At 38.9% G+C, this 4,351-nt stretch overlaps 1 non-coding gene across 1 annotated transcript; it reads left to right on the forward strand.

Annotated features, from left to right (window-relative positions):
- The first annotated feature begins 3,543 nt into the window (after positions 1 to 3,543).
- On the forward strand, positions 3,544 to 3,647 carry LOC148574298 (small nucleolar RNA R71). Its single transcript, XR_015905755.1, has one exon. It is a non-coding gene; the product is annotated as a small nucleolar RNA R71 (small nucleolar RNA).
- The last annotated feature ends 704 nt before the right edge of the window (positions 3,648 to 4,351 follow it).

A 4,351-nucleotide genomic window follows, 5' to 3' on the forward strand; every position in this document is an offset into this window, starting at 1 on the left:
GAGAAACCTCTAGAAAGAGGAAAGGGAAGAGAAAAGCTTCCATCAAGGGTCTATAGCTCAGTGGTAGAACATTTGACTGCAGATCAAGAGATCCTTGAGATACCTTAGGGGATACATTTTCCTCCACATAATTATTGGGAGCAACTAAGGATAGGAGCACCAAGAGCACTCCATCATCCTCCATGAAATTAGAGAAGATCAAAGAGCTATGAGGGAGGAGCAACAAAGACAAGGAAGAGACATAGAAGAGCTCAAGGACATCATTGGTTCCTCAAGAAGAAAACGCCACCATCACTAAGGTGGACTCATTCCTTGTTCTTAAATTTACTGTTTTTTTTTTTTCGATTTTTGAGCTTTATGTTTATTTATGTTTGTGTCTTATTACATGATCATTGGTATTTAAGTGTCTATGCCTTAAAGTAGTAAATATTAATCCATCACCTCTCTTGAATGAAAAATGTTTTAATTACAAAAGAACAAGAAGTAGATGGTTTCAAATTCATCTTTGAAACTAGTTTAATTATTTTGATGTGGTGACAATACTTTTTGTTTTCTGAATGAATGATTGAACAGTGCATATGTCTTTTGAAGTTGTTGTTTAAGAATGTTAAATATGTTGGCTCTTGAAAGAATGATGAACAGGAGAAATGTTATTTAATAATCTGAAAAAAGCAGTAAATACAGAAAGCTTGCAAAAAAAATAGCAAAAAAAAAGAGAAAGAGAAAGCAAAAGCAAGTAGAAAAAGCCAAAAGCTCTTAAAACCAAAAGGCAAGAGCAAAAAGCCAATAGCCCTTAAAACCAAAAGGCAAAGGTAATAAAAAGGATCCCAAGGCTTTGAGCATCAGTGGATAGGAGGGCCTAAAGGAATAAAATCCTGGCCTAAGCGGCTAAACCAAGCTGTCCCTAACCATGTGCTTGTGGCGTGAAGGTGTCAAGTGAAAACTTGAGACTGAGCGGTTAAAGTCAAGGTCCAAAGCAAAAAAAGAGTGTGCTTAAGAACCCTGGACACCTCTAATTGGAGACTTTAGCAAAGCTGAGTCACAATCTGAAAAGGTTCACCCAGTTATGTGTCTGTGGCATTTATGTATCCGGTGGTAATACTGGAAAACAAAGTGCTTAGGGCCACGGCCAAGACTCATAAAGTAGCTGTGTTCAAGAATCAACATACTGAACTAGGAGAATCAATAACACTATCTGAACTCTGAGTTCCTATAGATGCCAATCATTTTGAACTTCAATGGATAAAGTGAGATGCCAAAACTATTCAAGAGGCAAAAAGCTACAAGTCCTGCTCATCTGATTGGAGCTATGTTTCATTGATAGTTTAGAATTTATAGTATATTCTCTTCTTTTTATCTTATTTGATTTTCAGTTGCTTGGGGACAAGCAATAATTTAAGTTTGGTGTTGTGATGAACGGATAATTTATACGCTTTTTGGCATTATTTTTACATAGTTTTCAGTATGATTTAGTTAGTTTTTAGTATATTTTTATTAGTTTTTAATTAAAATCACATTTCTGGACTTTACTATGAGTTTGTGTGTTTTTCTGTGATTTCAGGTAATTTCTGGCTGAAATTGAGGGACTTGAGCAAAAATCAGATTCAGAGGTTGAAGAAGGACTGCAGATGCTGTTGGATTCTGACCTCCCTGCACTCATAGTGGATTTTCGGGAGCTACAGAACTCCAAATGGCGCGCTTCCAATTGCGTTGGAAAGTAGACATCCAGGGCTTTCCATCAATATATAATAGTCCATACTTTGAATAAGTATTGACGACGTAAACTGGCATTCAACGCCAATTCCATGCTGTAGTCTGGCGTTCAGCGCCAGAAACAAGTTGCAAAGTGGAGTTCAATGCCAGAAACACGTTACAAACTGGCGTTCAACTCCAAGAATGACCTCTCCACGTGTAAACTTCAAGCTCAGCCCAAGCACACACTAAGTGGGCCCCAGAAGTGGATTTCTACGTCATTTACTTATTTATGTAAACCCTAGTAACTAGTTTAGTATAAATAGGACTTTTTACTATTGTATTTACATCTTTTTGATCATCTTGGGACGTTTAGTTCTTAGATCATGGGGGCTGGCTATTCGGCCATGCCTGAACCTTTCACTTATATATTTTTCAACGGTAGAGTTTCTACACACCATAGATTAAGGTGTGGAGCTCTGCTATTCCTCAAAGATTAATGCAAAGTACTACTGTTTTTCTATTCAATTCAACTTATTCCGCTTCTAAGATATCCATTCGCACCCAAGAACATGATGAATGTGATGATTATGTGACGCTCATCATCATTCTCACTTATGAACGCGTGCCTGACAAACACTTCTGTTCTACATGCAAACAAGCTAGTTGACAAACACTTTAGTGACAGACGCAAAAGGAGGGTGAATCCTATTCCAGTATGATCGAGAACCTCCAGATGATTAGCCGTGCCATGACAGAGCATTTGGACCATTTTCACAGAGAGGATGGGATGTAGCCATTGACAATGGTGATGCCCTACATAAAGCTTGCCATGGAAAGGAGTAAGACTGATTGGATGAAGACAGCAGGAAAGCAGAGGTTCAGAGGAATGAAAGCATCTCTATACGCTTATCTGAAATTCTCACCAATGATTTACATAAGTATCTCTATCCTTATTTTCTGTTTATTTATTATTATTATTCGAAAACTCCATAACCATTTAATATCCGCCTGACTGAGATTTACAAGATGACCATAGCTTACTTCATACCAACAATCTCCGTGGGATCGACCCTTACTCACGTAAGGTTTATTACTTGGACGACCCAGTGCACTTGCTGGTTAGTTGTGCGAAGTTGTAAAGTTATGTTTGGACCATGGTGTTGTGCACCAGGTTTTGGCGCCATTGCCAGGGAGAGAATGAACAACAAATTTTACAACTTGAGTAATAATTTCGCATTACCACTGACCCACCTGTGCCTCCAAATTTCTAATGGAGGACCTTGTTTTAGTCATGAAACTTAGTGTGGTTTTAGATAGATCAGAGACTATGGCTGCTAAGCTAGAGAGACTCTGCTCAGAATTCTCTGTCTGTTGCTGAGAAGATGATGAAAAAGGCTTGCTATTGCTAAACCTATTTCTTCCACCATTATTGTTGTTGAAGCCTTGATTAGGCTTCTATTGATCCTTCTATGAGAGGTTAGGATGATTCCTCCATGAAGGATTGTAAGTGTTTCCATAGAAATCTCCCATGAAATTCACTTCTTCCATTCAAGGATTCTCAGGATTATAAGCTTATTCTTTAGAAGATGCTTCTTTAGTACTGCCTGTTGCTGCTTGCATTCCAGACAGACTCTGAAAAATCATATTGACTTGCTGAGTTAATATTTTATTCTGAACCAATATGGCCTTCAGAGTATCAATCTCAAGAACTCCTTTCTTCTGAGTTCCTGGGCTTCTTCAGGAGTCTTTTTCAGATGAAGAGATCCACCAGTAGAGTTGTCCAATGACATCTTGGACAGTTCAGACAGGCCATCATAGAATATGCATATGATGCTCAATTCTGAAAGCATGCCAGAAGGACACCTTCTAATCAATTGCTTGTATCTTTCCCAAGCTTCATAGAGGGATTCACCTTCCTTCTGTCTGAAGGTTTGGACTTCCACTCTAAGCTTACTCAATTTTTGAGGTGGAAAGAACATTGCCAAGAAGGCATTGACTAGCTTTTCCTAAGATTTCAGGCTTTCTTTAGGTTGTGAGTCCAACCATGTCCTAGCTCTGTCTTTTACAGCAAAAGGAAAGAGCATAAGTCTGTAGACCTCAGGATCAACCCCATGGGTCTTGACAGTGTCACAGATTTGTAAGAATTCAGCTAAAAACTGATGAAGATCTTCCAATGGAAGTCCATGATACTTGCAATTCTGCTGCATTAGAGAAACTAATTGAGGCTTAAGCTCGAAGTTGTTTGTTCCAATTGTAGGAATTGAGATTCTCCTTCCACAGAAGTTAGAAGAAGGTGAAATGAAGTCACCAAGCATCTTCCTTGCATCTCCACCATTGTTGTTGGGTTCGGCCATGTCTTATTCTTTTTCGAAAAATTCTGTCAGGACCTCTCCAGAGTGTTGCGCTTTAGCTTCTCTTAGCATCCTCTTCAAGGTCCTTTTAGGTTCCGGATCAGCTTCAACAAGAATGCCTTTGTCCTTGTTCCTGCTCATATGAAAGAGAAGAGAACAAGAAAGTATGGAATCCTCTATGTCACAGTATAACGCCCAGCCCTAAACCCTAAACCCTAAACCTTAAATCTCAATTGCAGGAATTGAGATGCTCCTTCCACAGAAGTTAGAAGAAGGTGCAATGAAGTCACCAAGCATCTTCCTTG

Source organism: Arachis ipaensis, chromosome B2 (assembly GCF_059453495.1).
Source record: "Arachis ipaensis isolate K30076 ecotype BB chromosome B2, ASM5945349v1, whole genome shotgun sequence".
NCBI lineage: Eukaryota > Viridiplantae > Streptophyta > Magnoliopsida > Fabales > Fabaceae > Arachis > Arachis ipaensis.